The following is a 26,020-nucleotide window of genomic DNA, read 5'->3' on the forward strand; positions in this document are numbered from 1 at the left end:
TAGCAATGGAAATAATGTCTACTTAATTGCAAGCGCAGCTGCGAAATACTTGGTGCAAATCTACATGTATGTCATAACTGTTTTACTGTACAACAATGAAAAACTACAATTACAAAGGAAATTCTCTCTATGATTACGCGCTAGCAATAAACAAAGGCTACACTAATTACACAAACTACAAGAAAAAAATCAGAAGATTCCAGTGAGGTATCCTCGACTAAGGGTCGACATATGAAACGTCCCCTTTTGAAAAATTATATACGTGACTGGGCTTAAACTGACACACAATATTTTTTAGCGCAACGCAATCTGACTTTCAAAAATCCCTATAAAAGAATGGCCCTGACTAACATTAACCTATACGTTTCACAAATCACTTACCTCACAAAAATCTTCGTTACTCGAAGTACTGCAATACAGCAAGCGCCACTACTGCCAGCTAAATAAAAGATTCAAACTACTGAAGGCACTAACTACTGATAGGCACAGTTAGCAAAAGAAAGATTTTGATAGAGAACAAACAATGTATTTACCTTAACAGTGTTGAAAAGTCATAATATACATAGCTGTTCATGACATCCAGTCTTACAAATTTCAAAACTCCGCCATCTGTCACCCCACATCCACCACTGCTGGCGGCTCACCTCCAACTGCGCAACGCTACGCGCTGTTAACAGCCAACTGCCTAACACTACAATAGCCAACAACAATGCAAACCAGCCACAGACTGCACACAGCACAGCCAGTGATTTTCATACAGAGCGCTATGTGGCGTCACCAATAAAAAAACCTATACAGTCTACTTACACGCTCCTATCCTGTGACCCTCTGTGCGCTTGGACATCTGATAAAAGAGCAATTTGAGTTATAGTCATTTTTCACCAGCTGAGTGACTTTCTTAAAGCGACTATTCAACTCCAGCCAGAACTGCTTTACACTATAACCATGGTCACCTGCCTCCTATGAGATTTCATGTCTCAACTATACCCAGATTTAGGTTCTCCGTGATTGCTTGAAACCGCTCCAGACAAATGCCGGGGTAGTTCCATCCGCATCCTCGAAGTGTTCCGAGCCTGTGGTCCGTCTCTAATGACTTCGATGTCGATGCAACATTGAACACTAATCTTCCATATTTCTTTAGGTTCGATCCTCCATAGCATGGGCTATGCTTTCGTGGACTAAGACCCGTTTGATCGAAGCATCATAGTAAATTCTAAGACGTCACAGGCAACCGTAAGCGCCCACGACTCATACCACACCTGCTCGACTTTCGGTCGTGAGTCTGCCTTCGCAAAGTCAACTGCGCATTGAGGTTGTAGACTTTGTTTTCGAAACGCGTGCGAAAGGCAGACCGTAAATGTACAAAACAGTTAAGTTATTTCCCAATTGGAGGAATGAATGGGCAGTGCAGAAAGAATCTGGTCATGTCAAACCCATCCACATTATAAAAATAGACATACGTATATATGTATGTGTATATGTATGCATGTATGTAGGTTCACATCCCCTTCTAAACCACTGGACCAAACGTGGTACACATATCACTTACTGTAGGGAAATCATCGTTCCGATGGCAAGAACCACTTTCCTTTCAAAGGGGTGGCGTAGGTGTGGAAAAGAAGTGTGGCCCACGACGCGCGAATAGATATATTTTAGTGTCCAGTATTTGAGAACGAGAACACTTAGTGACTTGGAACAAGTTTTACATATAATTTCAAAGGAAACAGTGTGCAACAGGTTCATCCGTCAAATGACTTAGTTCCATTGCTCCATATTCCAGGTTCTATGGCTTCGGCACCATGTTTTCCTGTTATAGGCATGTGCATCATTGATGTGTGGTTTTGGAATTCCAGCTCGCCTTGGAGTTCCCTGATTACGGAACTCCTTTCACATTGTTTTGATGCTGACAGGGTTCGTGAGTGCGACATTCGGTTCTACAGTGGCCTTTACGGCTGACGTCCCCTATTTTTCGTCACAATCTTCTTCAATGTCCGTTTGGCACCATCATTCAGCTTTCCCCATATACGGTGTAAATCTTAGATACTGTGCATTATGAGACACCAAATATTTCTGCTACCACCCACCGTACGAGCACCAAAAATTTGCCCACGTCCGAGTTCACTTGGCTCCGCTGTAATGCACTCACAACTACACTGAGCACTGTTCTCACTACGACTAATACTTCAAAGCTATAGAGGACATTTCACAGGTATCGTTCATGGTCAAATACAACAGCAGAACCTGCAGTCTAGGTCAGCGTCTGCATTTATGTTTAAGCACACGTTTCTTGCGGAGTTTCCATATCTTTTTCCAATCCCTGTATATTCAACACTATAATGATTGTATGAACAGACATCACACACCCCGAATGAAATTTTCACTCTGTAGCGGAGTGTGCACTGATATGAAACTTCCTGGCAGATTAAAACTGTATGCCGGACCGAGACTCGAACTCGGGACCTTTGCCTTTCGCGGGCAAGTGCTCTACCAACTGAGCTACCCAAGCACGACTCACGCCCCGTCCTCACACCTTTAATTCCGCCAGTACATATACAGGTGGTCCATTGATAGTGACCAGGCCAAATATCTCACGAAATAAGCATCAAACGAAAAAACTACATGAACGAAACTCGTCTAGCTTGAAGGGAGCAACCAGATGGCGCTATGGGTGAACCGCTAGATGGCGCTGCCATTGGTCAAACGGATATCAACTGCGTTTTTTAAAACAGGAAACCCCATTTTTATTACATATTCGTGTAGTACGTAAAGAAATATAAATGTTTTAGTTGGACCACTTTTTTCGCTTTGTGATAGATGGCGCTGTAATAGTCACAAACGTATGAGTACGTGGTATCAGGTAACATTCCGCCAGTGCGGACGGTATTTGCTTCATGATACATCACCCATGTTAAAATGATCCGTTTACCAATTGCGGAAAAGGTCGATATCGTGATGATGTATGGCAGTTGTGATCAAAATGCCCGACGGGCGTGTGCTATGTATGCTGATCGGTATCCTGGACGCCATCATCCAAGTGTCCGGACCGTTCGCCTGATAGTTATGTTATTTAAGGAAACAGGAAGTGTTCAGCCACATGTGAAACGTCAACCATGACCTGCAACAAATGATGATGCCCAAGCAGGTGTTTTAGCTGCTGTTGTGGCTAATCCTCACATCAGTAGCAGACAAATTGCGCGAGAATCGGGAATCTCAAAAACGTCGGTGTTGAGAATGCTACATCAACATCGATTGCACCCGTACCATATTTCTATGCGCCAGGAATTGCATGGCGACGACTTTGAACGTCGTGTACAGTTCTACCACTGGGCACAAGAGAAACTACGGGACGATGACAGATTTTTTGCACGCGTTCTATTTACAAATTAAGCGTCATTCACCAACAGCGGTAACGTAAACCGGCATAATATGCACTATTGGGCAGCGGAAAATCCACGATGGCTGCGACAAGTGGAACATCAGCGACCTTGGCGGGTTAATGTATGGTGCAGCATTATGGGAGGAAGGATAATTGGCCCCCATTTTATCGATGGCATTCTAAATGGTGCAATGTATGCTGATTTCCTACGTAATGTTCTACCGATGTTACTACAAGATGTTTCACTGCATGACAGAATGGCGATGTACTTCCAACACGATGGATGTCCGGCACATAGCTCGCGTGCGGTTGAAGCGGTATTGAATAGCATATTTCATGACAGGTGGATTGGTCGTCGAAGCACCGTACCATGGTCCGCACGTTCACCGGATCTGACGTCCCCGGATTTCTTTCTGTGGGGAATTGAAGGATATTTGCTATCGTGATCCACCGACAACGCCTGACAACATTGTCAATGCACGTGCGAACGTTACGGAAGGCGAACTACTCGTTGTTGAGAATAATGTCGTTACATGTATTGCCAAATGCATTGACGTTGACGGACATCATTTTGAGCATTTATTGCATTAATGTGGTATTTACAATTAATCACGCTGTAACAGCATACGTTCTCAGAAATGATATGTTCACAAAGGTACATGTATCACATTGGAACAACCGAAATAAAATGTTCAAACGTACCTACGTTCTGTATTTTAATTTAAAAAACCTACCTGTTACCAACAACTGCCGGCCGAAGTGGCCGTGCGGTTAAAGGCGCTGCAGTCTGGAACCGCAATACCGCTACGGTCGCAGGTTCGAATCCTGCCTCGGGCATGGATGTTTGTGATGTCCTTAGGTTAGTTAGGTTTAACTAGTTCTAAGTTCTAGGGGACTAATGACCTCAGCAGTTGAGTCCCATAGTGCTCAGAGCCATTTTTTTTTGTTACCAACTGTTCGTCTAAAATTGTGAGCCATATGTTTGTGACTATTACAGCGCCATCTATCACAAAGCGAAAAAAGTGGTCCAACTAAAACATTCATATTTCTTTACGTAGTACACGAATATATAATAAAAAATGACCTATGGCAGAGCCATTTAGCGGGCCGACCATAGTGCCATCTGGTTTCCCCTTCAAGCTAGACAAGTTTCTTTCCTTGTACTTTTTTCGTTTGACGTTTATTTCATGAGATATGTGGCCCGGTCACGATCAATGGACCACCCTGTATATCACACCACATATACATAATTCAGGCGATATCTTCAGTGTGGATGCACACCAGGCTCAAACTTTCATGGGAATCGGCGAGATGTCGTGAGTAATGAGGATAATGGGCAAGAGGCACTACAATAGCAGTGCGTGGATAAGTTGAGAAATTGGATCTGACAGGAGGCATACTAGGGTATTCTGTACAGCACGGTAGCTCAGCGCGTTCTGTCAGAGGGCCAATTGTCCTCTGTAAAGAAAAAAAAAACTTAGTAAAGGAATCAAGGATAACTTGAACGGGTGTCATGTGATGTCCGCCCAGGCAAAACGAAACGAACAATGACGAACAAATATAAAGAAAAGCATGCTCGGTCAGAGGGTTATCTGCCCACTGTAATAAAAAAGTCTGAGTGGACGGATTAACGGTGAACTTCTACAGGTGTCATTGGATGTCCGCCCCAGACAAATGCAACGAACAATAACGAACAAAACCAGATAAAAAAGATTGCTTGGTGGTCAGAGCATCTGCCTAATAACCAGGAGACTCATGTTCGAATCCCGGTCCACCACAAATTTTCAACTTCCTCGATTAATTTAAATCAAAGCCCACTTGCAGCGAAGGTCTGGAATTCCTTTGTCTCCTAATTATGATTGGCCTGTTTTAGTATTCTTATTATATAAATTGTATTAGACACTAAGACTGCAGGTTAATTTGCACCAGCAATAAACAAATAATTGACACAGTGCTCCCCGAACAACCCTGCACCTACACATCGTCGGAGATAGGGTGTCCCACACGTCGGCTATTTTTACCCTATCAAATTCGCTGACATCCGGACGCTGTTCATCTTCTGTTCGAATGTCACGCCGACGGTCATTGCGAGCTGTGACCGAGTCGCACTGAGACTTGATGCGCTGCATCGAGAGTTACAGAGGGGCAGGGTGCAGACTTATGCAGGCTATCATTGGTTTGGCAACAGAACTGTCACTATACTGGAGTGCAGGCAAGAAGGCGGGTGAATGACGCGTCGTGAAGGGAGAGGCATGAAGAATACTTAGCGGCGTTGCCTGCGATCCGTATCTTTGACCCTTGTCACATGCTCCAGCCGTTGCATACCCTGCTTACTGGCAACACTGGGATAAGCGCCACATCACGTTATTATTTCTTCTTCAGAAGCTCACAAGAAAAATTCATAATGTTTGATAACCTACTAGCCGGCCGGAGTAGCCGTGCGGTTCTAGGCGCTGCAGTCTGGAACCGAGCGACCGCTACGGTCGCAGGTTCGAATCCTGCCTCGGGCGTGGATGTGTGTGATGTCCTTAGGTTAGTTAGGTTTAATTAGTTCTAAGTTCTAGGCGACTGATGACCTCAGAAGTTAAGTCGCATAGTGCTCAGAGCCATTTTTGATAACCTACTGCTGTCACTCGTGAATGTAATACTTGGCGTTTTTGCTTTATGCCAAGTATGATGGACTGTACAGTGGCAAAAAGAGTCTACATACTTAAACTAACATGTAAAATCAAAACTATATCTAGAACTACATCTACATCACTAGTCTGCAATTTACACTTAAGTGCCTGCCAGAGAGTTCTTCGAACCACCTTGAGGTTTCTTCTTTACTGTTGCACTGTGTAACTGTGAGTGGAAGAAATGAACATTTAAATATTTCTGTGACGAGTTCTTATTAAACAAATAAATAATGTATAGCCTTGACACAGTGCTACTCTAAGAGCCCAGCACTTGCACGTCGCTGGAGTTGGAGTGTCCCATGCGTCAGGTATTTCCCTGCACTTAAAGTCGCTGATAACTTGACACTGTTCATTTTCTGGTTGGTGACAGTAAATTTATTATCACATTCAGAGAAGAAAGTTGGTGACTGAAATTTTGGGAGAGATCTCGCCGCAACGAGAAATGCGTTTAATTTGATGATTGGAGCCCCAGCTTCCTTATCATATCCTGGTATTCTCTTCCCTATTTCGCGATAATACAAAATGAGCTGTCCTTCTTTGGACTTTTTCGATGGCCCCCGTCAGCGCCGTCTGTGAAGGATCCCATACCGCAGTACTCTAGAAGAGGATGAACATGTGTAATGTACACAGTGTTTTCAGTAGACCTGTTGCATCTTCCAAGCGTTCTGCCAATAAAATGCAGTCTTTGGTTTGTTTTCCCCGCAACATTGTCTATGTACAGTTCCAATTAAAGTTGTCCATAACTGTAATTGCTAGGTATTTAGTTGAATTGACAACCTTTAAATTTGGGTGATTTATCGTGTAACCGGAATCTAACGGACTCTTTCTGGTACTCAAGTTGGTGACCTCATACTTTTCCTTATTCGGACACAATTGCCATACAGAACACATCTTATATGCGCACCCAAAAGCACACTCTATAAACAGACGCGAAAGAATGTCGTTATTGGGTGGTGTGTTCATGGTGCTTTGCCACGCGATATTCTGCACGGACCTATCGCCTGCCTTCTTAAGTGTAGACAAATCCAGGGCAAGGCAGACAGAAGCCAGTAACCAGAACACCATCTAGTCCATACAGTTAACGAGGTATCTATGTGCTACGCCAACGATTTCCCAAGCACAAGGAAGCCACTAGCGGAATAACAACGTCCTATGCTCGATTCTGAAAATCGGCAATATCCATAATTTGTATGCGCCTTCACTGCTATTGCTCAAAAAAAAAAAAAAAAAAAAAAAAAAAAAAAAAAAAGAAGTTTCAAATGGCTCTGAGCACTATGGGACTTTACATCTATGGTCATCAGTCCTCTAGAACTTAGAACTACTTAAACCTAACAAACCTAAGGACGTCACACACATCCATGCCCGAGGCAGGATTCGAACCTGCGACCGTAGCAGTCGCGCGGCTCCGGACTGAACTGCTATTGCCTTCCAAGCTATGATGAAGTGAAATACACCAATGGAGAGGCAGTTTCAAGCGAGTAGGGTTACTTGATCAAATGAAAACTATAGGAACTGTTTTTTCTTGTACATAATTCGGTGCTTTACTAACAAATCAATGCCAGGTAACAAAACTTGATGCAGTGACTAACTAGGTATTATTGGATGGCGTGTTTAAAGAGGTACCGATAATATTTGAGGCACACGATCTTAATTAGCCATCATAATTGGTACACTATCAAAGAGTTTTCGTTATTAATTCACAATTAATTAAAGGTAGATAAAAGAACATACGTAACACTCAGTTGTAACATTAATTACCATAAATCAGGTTTCCATTTACAGATTTGTGTATTTGATGTAATTACTGCCTGTACACATTCTAACGCCAATTATCTTAATTTCAGGTAAACAACCGAGCGATGTGGCGCAGTGACTAACACACTGGCCTCCCATAGGAAAGGGGGGCGGTTCAGACCTCCGTTCGGCCATTCCTATTTAGATATTTCAAATAAGGCAACTGCTTCGACTGTACTATGAGGAAGATAACGAAAATCATTCAGAATATTATATTTCTTGCTTGGTAGGGACTTGATATAAATATTTTATTCCTTTTATTATTTTATTTTAGATGTATGTTTATGTACCTTTGCTGTAAGAGAGCCTGTTATAACTATCGAAAATGAACGATCGATGGATAAGGTAGTTGACGGCGAAGGAGACGATCGTTGACGTAACGGCAGGACTGCTGGCTTGGCTTTCGTGTGTAATGTCACTGACGGAACAGTTAAGTCAATAGCACCGTACCAGTGCGAACTCCAGAAAGCCTCTGTTTACTACTGAGTTAACTGTGACCTGTGCGTCTTTCTTTCATTCCTAGATGGACTAAGAGGGTTTTGGCGTGTGCAAGGAATGATAGTGAAACAATGAGTGTGCACGGTATCCGATTTGAGTATTACGAGGATTGATTTTATGTGAACAAAAATTTATAATGAGCCTTAAGAGCTAATGTTTCACGGTAGCTCATAGCTCAGAAGGGATGCGTCATAGAGCCCACGTTTATTGGACACTTTTTTTTTGGTCCATAATACCTCCTCCCAAAATATGGGGAGCAAAGAGCTTGCAGTAGAAGAGATTTCTTTCACAGTATCCTACATGAAGAATTGGGTTCAAATGGCTCTGAGCACTATGCGACTTAACCTCTGAGGTCATCAGTCGCCTAGAACTTAGAACTAATTAAACCTACCCAACCTAAGGACATCACAGACATCCATGCCCGAAGCAGGATTCGAACCTGCGACCGCATGAAGAACTGCTCATAGCTCTGAAGGTATACGTTTTAGAGCCCACGTTTACTGCACTTTCTTTTGCTTCGAATGCTTGTTCCTGTCATATCCGTGGATACTGACCATTCCCCCTGAGACACCCTGTATAAACGCAGTGTGTACATCCCTCACCTTAATTTTTCTGTCAGTTGCTGAAATAGTAGTGACACATACTCCCACTCATTCGATACACCTGCCATGTTCCGCAGAGTCTGATTTCTTACATAATACATAATTTGTGTTTGGGGCTTGTTCTTTTACAATATGCGTCAGAATATTTAGAGTGACTGGGAGCATTTCTGTGGACGTGTATGGTTATTATTCAAAAATATTGGTGCTATACTTGTACACTTGCGGATACTATATATAACGACAGGAAAGGATGATCTTTTAATGTTTATAGTCCTGCTTTTTGCATGATTCAATAAAAGCACAAGGAGAGTAAACTGCTATAGCTTAATGATTTTGTATTGGACAGTAAATTTCGTTTCATTCTTTTTTATCTCAGAACCCCACGTTTTAGTTCATTCAGTACAGCATAACGAGATTAGGTCACCACTTCATTACAAGCCCATTTACACTATTTAAGTCGACCATACCGCTGAGTCATAGTCTGGTATGAGAATTGTGTAGATCATACTGTTTCGTCCAGCACGTTCACTTTGGAGTATTTGGGTATGATGTAGCACATATGGCTTAAATTTTATGAATACTTTGATCCCTGGTTCTCTCTCTGTATTTTTTTTTCTTACCATTCGAATCCCACACAGAAAATTTTCATTCTACCTTTATGGAGCTTTCTGCGTAGAATTATAGATTTTATTCTGAAAAAAGCACTATGCATACGCGGAAACGACGATGTGCAGCTACTATGAGAAATTTAAATTTTGCGTCCGTCTCTGTAGCGGTATCGGTGTGCAGTATAGAGAGCAGCAGCCGCGGGCGCGAAATGCCAGTCGCGAGATGTGCGCCGGCGGAACTGACATTTCGCACTGCAAGCCCGACGCCCTTTGACCTAAAACAACATCGGCGCTGACGTTACCGTTCCGCGACACAGGGCTCTTTTCGTTTCATCCCAGACGTGAGAAGGCGTCGGATATCAAAAGAAGTCTGTAGGACAGGAGTTCATGAGCCCTGCTTATCGTATAGAGGAGAACGAGGGAGAACTGCCGCTTTAGTTCGACAACAAAGCGCACTGCTTCATTTAGAGAAGGATCTCGCAGTAGGAACTGTGCCTCCACGTTTCTTTCTCGTTCCCTGTCCCCTTTCGCCGTAACGCAGCACGGTGCTTCTGTATCAAGCTTAATGTCCCATTTGACAACGGCGCAGTAAAGGGGAAGAAGTTATAATGGTACCAGGACTATCCTCTATCACACACCGTCTGATAACCGACGGAGGGGAGGCCATGGTAAGACACTGGCGCTGACGGTAGATGACAACCTTCATTTACTGACCAAATACTGACGGTGATAATTTTTCCACCTTCAGGATTAGAACTGGCTACCTCCGAATCCTGCGTCACTGCACAGGCGTGCGTTAGCGACCTCAGATATGGAGGCAGGTTATGACATCACAAAGGAAAAAAAAATTACGTTGCGTCGGTGACAAGGTAATTTGTGCGAGACCTAAGCTAGGAATGGCCGGAAGGGGAAATTTGAGCTTCTTTTCCCCGCTAATCGAATCCAATGGCTTAAGTACTCTCCGCCTCACAAGATTTTTTTTTTTAACATCAAACTAAGATTTGGTCAAGTTCATGCTAGCATCCGTTATGACTTCATTTGTAGAGTATTGCCGGAAGCATGTAGGCTGATCTGCTGTAAAGATTATTGTCTGTGAATAACATGAAACTGTTGCTCAATCCGTCTCATATAGTGTGTGACCAAATCGCTAAGCTATGTACCCTAGAGCAGTGGTTCTCACCCTGCGGGTAGTTACCCTCTGATAAATAAAATTCAATTTTCTGGAGGGGGGGGGGGGTAAAAGCAAATGGGTTCGACTGAGTTACGGTCATTGAAGTCAGTTATTTTTAAAAGATCATTACTAGTATCTCTTGCCAGCAAAATTCTTCTAAATGTCATCCGTGACTGCCTGAAACCTAAACGGATAAAAAAAAAAATTACCAGAGGAAGCTTGGACTATAGCAAGGCATTGGACGGTGTTCGCTGGAAAGAACTGTGAACGTACTAGCGGAAATGGGCGTTCCTGATCACCTTATTATCCTTATCAGAAATATCTACGCTGATAGTAGGGCAATAATCAGACTAGGTAAAATTATTTCAAGTATTTTTCAGCAGTGTAAAGGAGTTACATAGGGTGGCATCCTACCACCGGTTCTATTTAATATCAGTGGAGCATATGTCATGAGAAGAAGTCTTCACGGCTGGACTGCTTGGACCCGAATTGGAGAACTAAGAAGAATCACTAGTGGAAACGAAGGAACTACTGAATAGAGTTAAGAGAGAGACCGAGAAACTTGGATTGTCAATCAATAAAAAAAAGACCAGGATCATGATAACTGACACAAGTTATTCACTGCCAGCTACTGATGTACCACCGGAATGTGGTGAAGTTGATCATTTTTTCCACGTGGGCTCAGGGGCTTAGAAAGACGGTGGCTCTAACACGAAATACGACGTAGAATTGTTCTGGGTAAGGATGCTGCATCGACGCTGACAGTGATTCGGAAAAACCGAGAGCTAACCAAATATACTAAACCGAGGGCTGAAATCTCTGGTGCTTCCAGTTTTCCTTTATCGTGTTGAAACATAGACAATAACGGATAGGGACCACAAAAGAGTTGATGCTTTTGAGATTTTGACATATAGGAAATTGCTGAGAATATCATGATGGACAAACGGACTAACAAATCAATCCTTCAAGAACTCGGGGTGCTGCTGCTACGGCCGCAGGTTCGAATCCTGCCTCGGGATGTCCTGGATGTGTGTGATGTCCTTAGGTTAGTTAGGTTTAAGTAGCTCTAAGTCTAGACCTCAGATGTTAATCCCATAGTGCTTACAGCCATTTGAACCATTTCAACTCCGGTTGGAGAAGAGGTTGTCTACTATCTGTTTCTAGAGAATGCTGCAGTTGTTTGCTCATATAATTCGACGACAGGAGGATGACTTGAAAAGATGATCATGCAAGGTAGAGGCGAAGGGAAAAGATTGCAGGAAAGACAACCGAGTCGATGAAGAGACCAGATAAAGGAGAAGACACGGCAAATATGGACCAGCTACTCCGAGACGCATAAGACTGAGAAAAATGGAAAAAGACTGTTAAGTGGATTGTATGATGGGTGGAATTAAAATACAAGGTGAAAGGATATTAATGATACGATTCGCCGATACCATTGCTATCCTGAGTGAAAGAGAAGAAGAATTACATGAACTGCTGAACGGAATGAACAATCTAATGCGTACAGAATATGGACTGAGAGTAAATCGAAGAAAGACGAAAGTAATTAGGTACAGAGAAATGAGAACAGCGAGAAACTTAACATTAGGATTGATGGTCACGAAGTAGATGAAGTGAAGGAATTCTGCTACGAAGGCAGTAAAATAACCAATGACGGACGGAGCAAGGAAGACATCAAAAGCAGACTAGCAATGGCAAAAGGGCATTCCTGGCTAAGAGAAGCCTACTAGTATCAAAAATAGGCCTTAATTTGAGGAAGAAATTTCTAAGAACGTACGTCTGGAGTACAGCATTGTACGGTAGTGAAACATAGACTGTGGGAAAACCGGAACAGAAGAGAATCGAAGCATTTAAGATGTGGGGCTGCAGATGAATGTTGAAAATTAGGTGGACTGGTAAGGTAAGGAATGAGGAGGATCTGCGCAGAATCGGAGAGGAAAGGAATATCTGGAAAACACTGATAAGGAGAAGGGACAGGATGATAGGACATCAGCTAAGACATGAGGGAATGACTTCCATGGTACAGGAGGCAACCATAGAGGGCAAAAAGTGTAGAGGAAGACAGAGATTCGAATACATCCAACAAATAATTGAGGACGTGGGTTGCAAGTGCTACTCTGAGATGAAGAGGGCCGGCCGCGGTGGTCTAGCGGTTCTAGGCGCTCAGTCAGGAACTCCGCGACTGCTACGGTTGCAGGTTCGAATCCTGCCTCGGGCATGGATGTGTGTGATGCCCGTAGGTTAGTTAGGTTTAAGTAGTTCTAAGTTCTAGGGGACTTATGACCACAGATGTTGAGTCCCATAGTGCTCAGAGCCATTTGAACCATTTTTAGATGAAGAGGTTGGCACAGGAGAGGAATTCGTGGCGGGCCGCATCAAACCAACTTTAAGGCTGATCACCTAAAATAAAAACGATGATGGGTCATCAACTTACAACTATGAATGAAAGTGCGTTGACGATGATACTGACTACTGTCTCTGTTGCGTAAAAATGTATTACTGATGACATACGTTACCAATAATTAACTCTTTTGCTACTAGCATTATTAAGAGTTCGATAATGTCCGAAAGAACAGATACCATCTTCATATGGTTAAGGCTAACCGGCCATTGACTTTCCTCTGTGCGGATGCACACGCATTGCCCGAACTATTACGGGACTCGACCAGATTGTCTGCCGCGAGTAATGAGTGTAATGGGCAGGGGCACTACGAATGTAATGTGTGGACATTAAGTTGGGAATGTGGGTCTCACAGGGAGCGTGCAAGAAATAAATCTCTGCAGTCCCACTATCCTCTGTGCCCTCGTTGGCTCAGACGGATAGAGCGTCTACAATGTAAGCAGGAGATCCCGGATTCGAGTCCCGATCGGGAAACACATTCTCGACTGTCCCCGTTGATGTATATCAACGCCTGTCGGCAGCTTAGGGTCTTGATTTAATTATCATTTCATTCCAGAAAGCTGCCCGGTCACCGATGGTATCTGTTCTTTCGGACATGTCCGAAAGAACAGATACCATCTTCATACAATCACCTTTCTTGTTACACCATGTCTATGATGGTGTCTGGATACGCTGCCACCCAGGTGAACGAAAGCTTGAAACATGCCCTGCAACATAGACGGAAGCTGGTGCTGTGGGGCACATTCACTAGGGAATTCTTGGGGCACGTGGTAATACTCGAAGGCATTATAACACTTGTGGTTTACGAGAATATTATTGCGAAGCAGTGCATCCGTTCATAGCGATGGCATCCTTCAGCGGAATAACTATTCGTGACGAAAGGCCAGATTAGTGCTACAGTGGTTTGAGGAGCATGATAGTGAACTCGTATTTCCGGCCGCTGTGGCCGAGCGGTTCTAGGCGCTTCAGGAACAGCGCTGCTGCTACGGCCGCAGGTTCGAATCCTGCCTCAGGCGTGGATGTGTGTGATGTCCTTAGGTTAGTGAGGTTTAAGTAGTTCTAAGTCTAGTGGATTGATGACCTCAGATGTTAAGTTCCATAGTGCTTAGAGCCATTTGAACTCGTATTGACGGCTTGGCCACCAAATTCGGCTCACTGTACTTGATGTGGTGCGTCTGGGACGGTTTAGAGTGTGCTCAACGCTGAAAAACCACCTATGCGTAATTTATTGGCCTCCCGTAGTCATCACGGTGCCACCTACCTTCACAAAGCCACCAAAGACTTGTCAAAGCCACCAAGGACTTGCCATACTGTCCCGTTGTTGTACTGCGTTCCAGATGTGCAGGTGATCGTAACGTTTTGGCTCAGTCAGTGTATTCCCAGTGTACCGACTGTAGGCACATTCGAATTGAAATGAAGGTCAATGGCTCGCGTTGGCGGCGCCACCTGTAGTCTGTGCGAGAAGCAGTGTCCAGGAGGGCGAGCAGAGGGCAGTCCTAGTTAGCCGAGGCGGCTACAGGAAGTGCTTCGTGGTTGTGCTCGGCCCTGCATTCGCTACTGGGAATTGGTAACTGGACGGCATGGGTATCAGAGTCAGTATTACCGGCGTTATTGGCTGAAGTGGAATTAACTACGATAATGTGGTGAAGGGATGGCGGCTATCGCTGAAACAACCGGTTTTCGGTTATGCTGTTTTTTCCAACGCCATTTCAGCCTGAATGTTTAAACCGCTCAAAACAACTGCATTCTGAAGTAACCGATTATTGGTTTTTTATTCCTGTTGTTTTGTGTAATACAGGTAGAAATCCAACAAGATACATGGAATCAAAATATTAAATTAAATAGACAAATAAAAGAAAACTTAGTCCACCCGCAGTTCGCTGCTTTTCTCGAAACGTGATAAATGTTTGAATACTGTTAATAATCTCCGGTATTCTCCTAGTGATTCTTATTTTTTGAAGCTCTACTACAAAATCATGTTGTAAACGAGGAACATACCACTATTTGGTCATTACAAATAGTTAATGCTGAGAGATGGGAACTGAGATTGAAGAAATCTGTTTTTCGTGTTAATGTGTCCATTTTCTAGGGCTAAAAGCAGATAAAGGCATATTATGTAGCCACAGGCAGCAATGAGATACTTTCTACTTTTATTATAAACCACGAATGAATTGTTAAGTTTCCACTTTTCTTCTTATATGATGTCGCCAAGTTTGTTGTCGCTTCTCCCATTGTTCGTATTTTAAAGCAAATGGAGCCTTTACTGATATCGCACTGCGTAAAATACTTCTATCCTAAGGATGGTGCCTTTCTGTAACGACACCGAGAAACTACCATACAGGCCAGGTGACAAGGCCTGCACAGTGCATCCAATAGGCCGCGCCACTGGTAACAGGTACATTATTTTCTCAGCAGTGCTGTGCCAGTTCTGATGCCATTTGTGTGTGTGTTGCTCGTTTCTGTCGGCATTGTTATTGTAATAGCACTAATCGCTTTTCTCTTTTCTATAATAACGCAATATTTCAAACCTATAATACCCTTCTTCAGACAGCCATCAAATTTGGTATCGCACCACTCTGGACCTGTGCTTAGTATTCCATATGCCATCAGACTGCTCCACGACCCAAGTTATAATAAACCAGTGGTACTCAAAATTACTCTCCAAATTACAACGAGAAATTTTAAATAAACTCTTCGGTACTATTACTATGTACCGTAAGGTGTGTAGCAACTAACACTAGGCAAATTAAATTTTTAATAAATCAGATAACAAACAGCTTAAAAGTATACCACATGAAGCTACTGCCGAAATGAATTGCGTATATCTTCTAAAAGACCTTGGCATCTGATGAAGAAAATCATAATATGCAAACAGCAACAATTACAAATGCGAAACTTCCTGGCAGATGTTTTAATCTGCCAGGAAGTTCCATATCGGCGCACACTCCGCTGCAGAGTGAAAATCTCATTCTGAATTACAAATGACTTTTAAAATATAGGCCTCCCTGGGTGTACTCAACTTCAAAGTAAGGCTTTCGTAGGTTAATAACTTATTAGGCTTGACGTCCGGTACATTACTGCCAGCTGTACATAGTGACAAAACGTTCATAAACACAAGCTCCAACGTCTGACTGATTCCATGAATAAACACTAATGTCAAACGAAGGTGCTACCTGTAAGCACTGTATCAGTAATTGTTTAACCAAACTGTAGAATTAGTGGAGAGTCAAGTGCAGTTACTGAAATCGCGAAATAGGGAAGCCAGCACTCAAGCTCGATTTAGCTAAGCCAAGTATTTTAAGTTTCATTGGAAAGTTAAAGGTATATTTATTGTTTCTTGTCCTGCCATGGCTCAAAAAGGGAACAACTCCCCTCCTGGCAGTTTAGTTGTTCCGATGTAGCCCACCACAGCAGGAAAAGACCGACCGGCTAAAACTCATACTCGCCTATGATGTCCCATACTGGTAATTTAGTTCACGGTTCCGCGTAAAGTATGGCTTAATATACTGTACCGAAATTCGTGAAACAGCATGAAGAAGAATGCATCTATACATGTTCCTGTGTTTAACAACAATTATTTTAATTGATATGACCGATCTGTCATCAATTCCGTCGTCGGCAGCTCACGGTCTACTGGCTAGCATTGCTACCTCAGAATCATGGGGTCTCGGGTTCGAGTCCCGACTAGGTTGGGGATTTTATCTGCCAGGGGACTGGGTGTTTGTGTTGTCATCATCGTCCTCATCATTCGTCACATGGCTAGATTGGACTGTGAAAAAAAAATTCAACTTGTGTCGACAGTTTGGAATCGTAACTTTCCTGTGTCTACAAGTCAACGAGAGTTAGATGATGATTCTTAGAAAGTCAGGTGCATTTGCTTACTGGCCTGCACAAAATCCCATCGTGAAATCCGACGAACATCTTTGAACTGAGACAGAATTTAGGTTGGCAGCACATAAAATCCGAAACAACTCCTCACTATATTTCAGGAAGATAGGTAACAAATTCTGAATTTAGTGGCTCAGTGATAGGATTTCCCCAAAGTTTAAAAGCCGTAAAAACGAAACAACATTAGAGTTTAAGATCACTGGGGGAAGATCGGACTGGATCTTGATGGAGCAATGGAAAGGAAGAAGACTGGTGTTTGAGTGCAGCAGACGTTGAGGTTATAAGAGACGGAGCGCAAATTATGGTAAGAGATGAAAAGGAAGAGAAATCAGCAATGTAAATTTCATATCGGAAATTGCATTAAGTAGTTTAGGGAAAGCACAGGAAATTTTAGTCAGGATGGTCGAATTTTAAATCTATTGTTCCCGTATACGAGTCCAGGCCCTTAACGATTGCTCCGTCCCGATACATATGTAGCTGCCAATGTTACGAAAGGTGTCCTACACGAAATTACTTGTATGGGCGACGGGATTGAGAGCGTACGGGAACGGGTGTCCAATGACTTTTTTGTCCACCTCATGTTCTTACTGCCTTCACTCTCATCGATATTTATTAAGAGAATTCAGTATGGACCACAGTTTATCTGACAGTGTAATACGGCAGCTTAGCTGGAACACGGCTGTGACGCAGAGAGCATGTTTCGCAATCGTCTCGTTACGAACGATGCCTCCCTCTTCGTCCCCTCTCGCTGCTGCAGTCAAAATGAGGCTCCTTTTCACAGCATTTGCAGCATTCATGACCAAGGCAATCTTGTTACCCTTCATTATGAAGCATACCGCCATTATGCAATTTCCTGCCGCTTCATGAAAGCTCAGATTGAGTCTTTTGTGCTGAAAACGAGCCTCCCGCTCACAAAAGGCATTATTCTAGTGAATTAGGTTGTATATTAAGTAGTCGTTAGTTTTTTTCAATACTACTCTTAGTAAATCAAACTATGTAAGCAAAATATTCTCCTTCCTTTCACTTCTTGTTATGAAAACTGAACTCCCAGATTAGAGCCAGAGGACCACACGATGTCTACTGGCAGCCGTGTCATCCTCTCCCATATGACGTCATTTGGATGCGATGTGGACAGCCCTCTATGTTGGCTGAAGTCTTTCCAGATGTTGGGGCTACTGCTCCTGACTCAAATACATCGTCGATTGGCATCACGAGGTTTAGCGCACTCCGTTTCTGTCCTACAAGCAACGAAAAAGCTCTTGCGGTACCGGGGATTGAACCCGAGTCCGCTACATGGCAGTTTTTTTCGTTAACCTCTCAGCTACGGAGATGGATCTACAACAGTATTCAAAGCAGCTCAACGTTAGCTGAAAACATTAACCAGTTAATATAATTGCGATTCACTTTAGATGCGAAGGTTTTTACCTGCACGAAGCGAAAGCCAACGAGACGATGTCATTTTAGGCTTCCGGAAGGCCCAGTTCATAAAAACATCCATATGGAATGTCAGGTGAAGTATGTGTTTAGACCGAAGTCTTCACATCAAACAGAACCCAATGCGTCGTTTTCAATGGGAAGACTTCTTAAAAGCAAAAGTAGCGTCTGGTGCACAGTTGGAAAGTTAAACGTGTACAGCATGCATCACAAGTAATAACGCACGCTGACAAAGGTGGAAATGTACGGTCATAAAAGGAAAAACTTTCCAATCCTAGTTAATTCAAAAGTAAACTTTTCGTTTAAGCTACCAACTAATTTTTGTAGTAGGTTTACTGGATTAAAAAGTTAGCTAGCTAGTTAGTTAGCTGGTTGTTCATTCATTCATAGATTTACAAAATGATTTCAGGCCTTTTATCGTAATAGAAAAAAGAAAGTAATTTTTTAAAAATTAACCACGTTAATTTGGATAGATGCGTATGGAGCCTGAAGATGGCGTCATGAAATGCCGAAACTAGTAGTCTTCACAATAAATCAAAATAATATCTTGAAGTACACGGATGTTGGTGAATTTTATTGACATTGACTGAAGTGTTGGCAGAAGAGCCAACACCGTGTTGCTAGAGGAGGCCGAAATGCACGCTTTTAAGCTCACGCAGTCTGGCGTGAGGTCTGGAACAGGTCAGAGAAATAAGACTAGCAAAACAGGAGGTAACTGGTAGAATACTTAACTTTAATCCATAAGTGGTGTACATCGGTCTGACGGTACAGGCATCACAAGTTAAATATCTATTGATAATGGCGCCTTGCTAGGTCGTAGCAAATGACGTAGCTGAAGGCTATGCTAACTATCGTCTCGGCAAATGAGAGCGTATTTGTCAGTGAACCTTACCTAGCAAAGTCGGCTGTACAACTGGGCGAGTGCTAGGAAGTCTCTCTAGACCTGCCGTGTGGTGGCGCTCGAAAATGGCTCTGAGCACTATGCGACTCAACTGCTGAGGTCATCAGTCGCCTAGAACTTAGGACTAATTAAACCTAACTAACCTAAGGACATCACACACATCCATGCCCGAGGCAGGATTCGAACCTGCGACCGTAGCGGTCACGCGGTTCCAGACTGAAGCGCCTTTAACCGCACGGCCACACCGGCCGGCCAGGTGGCGCTCGGTCTGCAATCACTGACAGTAGCGACACGCGGGTCCGACGTATACTAATGGACCGCGGCCGATTTAAAGGCTACCACCTAGCAAGTGTGGTGTCTGGCGGTGACACCACATTGACATTAACCCGCCGATATCCCCTGGCCATGATGGACCAACAGAGATTGTTTCGACACATGTCATCTTCCGTGGGTCTCGATTTACAAAGGCATGCTGAAAAGTAATGTCTCCGAATTTTTATGTCAAACGTCTTAAAGTTTTTCAAATAGAACAAGCGTTATTAACATTTTACATCCTTATTCTTCATGTCTACATATATACAGTCCCCTGCCGCTAGAGGGCTCCGAACTATAGCATGTAATATGGAGGTACGTATCGTAACTATGTACGTACATGAGAGATAGTCTGCTGTAATCGAGTTTCGAATTATAAGAGTTCGTCACACATGGAGCACCCTTTCCTACAGCATAACAATTCTAAACCACCCACTATCGCTGCGACATCTGCAACAACCCGACACCTTGGGTTCACTGTCATCGATCATCCTTCAGACAGTCCCGAGTTGACCCATCCGATTTTCACCTGTTTCCAAAATTCAAACCTTCGAGGACTTCAGTTTGCTAGTGATGACGCGGTGCAAGCAGGAGTGAGGTTGTGGCTCCGTCAACAAAGTCAAACATTCTACAGTGACGACAGCAAAGATCTGGTTTCTCGTCGGGAGAAACATGATCGTTGAGAAAATAACATGTAGACATGAAGAGTAAAGATGCAAAATGTTAGTAACTTTAAGAGTTTTCACAAAAAATATGGAGGAATTATCAGCACGACCTCGTATTTTTGTAAAATATCATACAGAGTTCATGGTTATTTTGTTTTATTGAGGCCTAAGAACAATGATCTGTGCAGTTTATTTATTTTGTTTCATTTGCTCTCCTGAGACCACATTAGTTGTGTGAAATCTATTTCCACAGATTGTCTTTCTTTTATGTCTTTTATCATTTGAAGGCATGTTATCTGCAAAGTAGTCGTAAATTTTTTGCTTATTTTTCAAAACAGTCTCAGTAGTGGTTGCGTATATTCTTCAGTTACCTTTTCGTCCAGTGTGTCCCTTTGGTGTGTTTTTTTCTTTTTCTTTTGTAATTTGGAAATTTGTAGTAAGTTCCTATGGGACCAAACTGCTGAGATCATCGGTCCCTAGGCTTACACACTACTAGATCTAACTTAAACTTAAGCTAAGGACAACACACACACCCATTCCCGAGGGAGAACTCGAACCTCCGACGGGAATAGCCACGCGGGCCACTGAAAGGCCCCTAGACCGCGCGGCTACCCCGCGCGGCTTTTTGTAATTATGAACATTGTTTCCAACTCATTTATATACTTCACTCTCACCTGTTTTAACAGTATCTTTTTTTCACAAAAACGAGATTTGAACAAACACTTTTGTCGCCATACTCATACACGAACCCTATGCTATTGTCGACGTACACTTGTTCATCGTTGTTTTGTCAAGTGTGGCGCTATTTTTTTAATCCTTGGTGAAAATTTTTGTTGTGTGTTTGCTAGGCGAGTACTTATTTGATGTGTGTGTGTATGTGTACGTGCGTGCGTGCGTGCGTGTGTGTGTGTGTGTGTGTGTGTGTGTGTGTGTGTGTGTGTGTGATGGTTGAGAGAGGTAGAAAAAGGGAGGTGAATGTTTTTGGGTATTCGAGAATGTATGGATACATGTATGATTCATTAAGTTTTGTGAAAGTTTTTAAAAGTGCTGAGGAAGATAGAAAGAGGCAGCTGATATCCCACTTTTCAGCCAGTCTTCCAAGCAGTAGCATATTCACCTTTTTTGTGTTCCGATGGAGTATTTTCCCGCTAGTAGTCTATCAGAATGAGTTGATGCTCTAGAAAACATGTGCTCTAGTAAAGAGCTCTAGTCCTCACAAGTATTTTATGGAAATGTTCAATAGTATATATTGTGGGACACCATGCGACTGATTCTATTCTTCGTCTGGAAGGTATAGTCATTACTTCCTGTATCATAGCTAATGCCTGTTTGAGTACGTGGAAAGGGACAGAGTTGCTGTTCTCCGGGATTTACAGAGAAATTTTGACAAAGTCCTCTTGGAATGTCATTTCTATGGGAAAATAGAACATTCTGGAGTTGATGTGTAAGATAAAGTCGACACAAACCATCAGCGTTCCTAAGGCAGTCTGAAGAAATCGCTGGAAACAAGCCAAGGACTGTAGTTACACAGATCAAGAGTTTCTAAGGTCATTTGCAGGCGATTACAGTGTCTCCTGTACAACTAGCAACTCATACCGAAAATGGTACATGTTTTGTGACGATTACATGGATATTACCGAGTAAGAAGCGGTTGGCTGATACGAGTTGTCACGAGAGAAGTGACATTTCATTTATCAAGGACACGACATCCACATTTGACTGTTGTATTACGGCACTCCAAAACTGTCATTGAATGGAACGTTACAGTCGAAAATTAAACGTATTTTGCTTCCGAAAACGTTTTTTTCCCTTATGTAAATAATTAATCTTGTTCGTTACGTATTCACACTGAGAACTACTACAGGGCAGTTTATACCACTACAAATTAGCGAGATTGACAAATTAACAAATAAAAGATGATGATGAAATGTTTTAATTATGACTGTTAAGGTAAAGTACATCAATTCATCAATATGGATGTAGAGAACCGTGCTAAGGAAACGGTTAATTTGACAGTTACAAGTGATTATAAGGAAATTTCAAATTTGCTGACGATAAAAATGCAAGTACTCAGATTTTTGTTGTAATTTGATTAACCTACGCAACTTGTAAAAAGTTCTACACTAATAACAATTGTTCGCAGTGGAGCCCCCAGCTTCAAGTGGGCAGTATATCAATGCACAAAGATCTTTTGCACCCGTTCGAGCAATCCTGGTTAACGCTGGTATGTGAGCAATCCAGACTCAGTAATAATTCTAGCTAGGATACGATCTTCGAAAATCGTTTTATATTCGTGGAAAGTGCCAGGCGTTCTCTGAAAGATGTACAGAAACAAGAGGTCATATTTCGTGACCAGCTCGACCATTTGATCTGTTTCACATGATTCCCTCTTGTGGGTCATGTGAAGAGTCTTGCCTGTGAGACATATGAAATATGCCTCGAGAATGAAAAGGATCTGCCGCTTCGAACAACTGTCGTTAAAGCAGCTCCTTGTGCAAGTATGGGGCTTGTAGGAACAAGCTCACCACGACAAGTTTGTGTGGGCGCAATCCTGCAGAACCACCATGCTCTTTCTTCGAGGTCGGATGTGCCATGTGAAATGTCTCCTTAGAAACATTTATACGTGACTGGGCTTAAACTGAGACACAATATTTTTTAGCGCAACGCAATCTGACTTTCAATAATCCCTACAAAAGAATGGCCCTGACTAACATTAACCTATACCTTTCCTAAATCACTTACCTCACAAAAGTCTTCGTTACGCGAACTACTGCAATACAGCGCGCGCCACTACTGCTAACTAAATAAAAGATTCAAACTACTGAAGGCACTAACTACTGATAGGCACAGTTAGCAAAAGAAAGATTTTGATAGAGAACAAACAATGTATTTACCTTAATAGTGTTCAAAAGTCATAATATATATAGCAGTTCATGACATCCATTCTTACAAATTTACTGTCTCTGTCCAGATCATCCGCTCTCAAAAATCTGCCATCTCACTTCCCCACATCCACCAGTGCTGGCGGCTCACCTCCAACTGCGCAACGCTACGCGCTGTTCACATCCAGATGCCCAACACTACAATGGCAGACAACAATGCAAACTTGCCACAGACTGCACACAGCACAGCCAGTGATTTTCATACAGAGCGCTACGTAACGTTGCCAATAAGAAAACATAGACAGCCTACTTACACATGTTTCGTGTCGACAGTGGGCTTAAAAAGTTGAGCTGCTTACCTGTAAATAAAAGAAACACGTATTATTTTTAAATCTTTGTTATACACGTAACAATTATTTTTCTTCTGAGATTTCACTATTTAAATTGTGCGGAGGATGGCAAGCTTTGGCGTTATTGGAATTGTGTAAGAGTCGATTTTTCTGAGCAGCTACAGAAATCAGTATGTTTCTTCTATATAAAGCGAACCGCTTTTTTCCGTGCTGTGATACAATAAATACTTAGTGCAAGCGTTTCCTCTGTTATATAAAATACGTCTCTAGTTAGAGTGCTGAAATTGTAGGATTATTTAATCTTACAAAAACTGACTAGTGATTAAAAACAGTTGCTCTTTTAGAAACTTCATGGCAGATTAAAACACTGTGCTGAGTGAAGACTCTAAAACTGTTAGTAAAACAAGAATTGCAGTAGACAGTAATATAACCGAGCATATCGAATAAGTTCGCAGATGTGTGAGTCACTCGAATCTTCTTAAGTAATAGAACCCAGGACGTTGTACTCGACAGCGAACGCTCCTCAGAGACAAGGATATCAGCAGGAGTGTCCTAGGGAAATGTGATAGGACCGCTGTTATTCTGTATATACATAGATGATTTGGCGGACAGGGCGGGCAGCAATCTGCCGTTGTTCACTGACGATTTTGTGGTGTCGAAGTTGAGTGACAGTACGAAGATACAAGACAACTTAGACAAAATTCCCAGTTGGTGTGATGAATGACAGCTAGCTCTAAATGTGGAAAAATGTAAGTTAATGCGAATGAGTAGGAAGATCAAACCTGTAATGTTCGGATACAGTATTACTAGTGTGCTGATTGACACAGCCAAGTCGTTTAAATATCTGGGCGTAACATTTGCAAAGCGATATGAAATGAAACGAGCGCGTGAGAACTGTGGTAGCAAAGCCAAATGGTCGACTTCGGTTTATTGGAGGTATTTTAGCACATAATGGTTCACCTGTAAGGGAGACCGCATATAGGTCGCTGGTGTGACCTGTTCATGAGTACTACTAGTGTTTTTGATCCGCACCAGGTCGAACTGAAGGGAGACATCGAGGCAATTCAGAAGCGGCTGCTAGTTTTGTTGGCGGTAGGATTTAACAACACGTACGTGTTACGGAGATGTTTCGGGAACTCAGATGGGAATCCTTGGAGGGTAGGCGACTTTCTTTTCGAGAAACACTATTGGGAAAATTTAGAGGACCGGAATTTGAAGCTGAGTGCCCAACGATTCTGCTGCCGCCAACACGCACTGCGCGTAAGGACCACGAAGATAAGAGAAATTAGGGCTCATATGGAGGCACACAGACAGTCGATTTCCCTCGCTCTGTTTGCGAGTGGAACAGGAAGGAAAGCAAATGACAAATAGTTCAAAATGGTTCAAATGGCTCTGAGCACTATGGGACTGAACTTCTGAGGTCTTCAGTCCTCTTAGAACTACTTAAACCTAACTAACGTAAGGACATCACACACATCCATGCCCGAGGCAGGATTCGAACCTGTGACCGTAGCGGTCGCGCGGTTCCAGACTGTAGCGCGTAGAGCCGCTCGGCCATCTCGGCCGGCGACAAGTATTGGTACAAGGTAGTATCCGCTAGGGCCTGTACGGTGTCTAGATGTAGATATCGGTACTGCAAGGGGTTACGCTCTTTGACTGTTAGCAAGTAACGGCTTCCCGCATAGCGCCACAGGGGGGCATACGCGGCGAGATGCAAGCCATTTACACGTATACGGGGGTTGCGTGGTGGACCTCGGTCTAGCGGTCAAGAAGGAAGTTCCGGTTAGTTCCGGCGGGTGTCGCTGAAACAACTGGTTTTCCGTTATAGCGGTTTTCTTTGTCTCCAGTTTACCTGGCAGATAAAATGGCTCAAAATAACTGGTTTTTGAAATAACAGGTTTTCAGTTTTTTTATTGCTGTTATGCCCAGTAACAAAGTTAGTCTTCGACACTGAAAACCTGTATTGAATATGATAATCTCGATCGATATGGGGTTGAGACTGTGGCACAAATCGGTCTCATTGTCTCCTGCAAAGACGGCGAAGGTGAAGGAGACGGGCGTGGTGACGGCGGGAGCGGCAGGTCGGAAGTTCATGATTTCGCTGCATCGCCCCTTTTGGCTGGTATCAATTTTTCACCCCGAAGGAACCACAGTGTTAAGGATTCAGTTATTGTCCTAAGTTTATTGCACGTAAATAGATTTGTACGTATATTAAAGAAATTTACCTTCTCTTCTGAAGAATATTGTGGATGTTTTTCTCCATATATGATATCGCAAGGTTGTTGTCGCGCTTCCCATTTTCAATCTGCTAAAGCAAATGGCTTATTGTACCTTATGGGTACCATCCATTATGGAATACTTTCAAACGGGCAGTAATACCCCTCTGCAATACAACGGATGTCCGAGGACGACAGAGAGAAACTGCTGTATAGACCAAGTGTGTGCACGTTTTGGACA

The 26,020-nt window shown here is 42.9% G+C and overlaps 1 non-coding gene across 1 annotated transcript; it reads right to left on the minus strand.

Moving 5' to 3' along the window:
- Window positions 1-2,432: 2,432 nt before the first annotated feature.
- Window positions 2,433-2,507, minus strand: Trnas-cga. Its single transcript has one exon. It is a non-coding gene; the product is annotated as a tRNA-Ser (tRNA).
- Between the last annotated feature and the right edge of the window lie 23,513 nt (window positions 2,508-26,020).

The sequence above is a fragment of the Schistocerca americana genome, chromosome 3 (genome assembly GCF_021461395.2).
Source record: "Schistocerca americana isolate TAMUIC-IGC-003095 chromosome 3, iqSchAmer2.1, whole genome shotgun sequence".
Taxonomy (NCBI): Eukaryota; Metazoa; Arthropoda; class Insecta; order Orthoptera; family Acrididae; genus Schistocerca; species Schistocerca americana.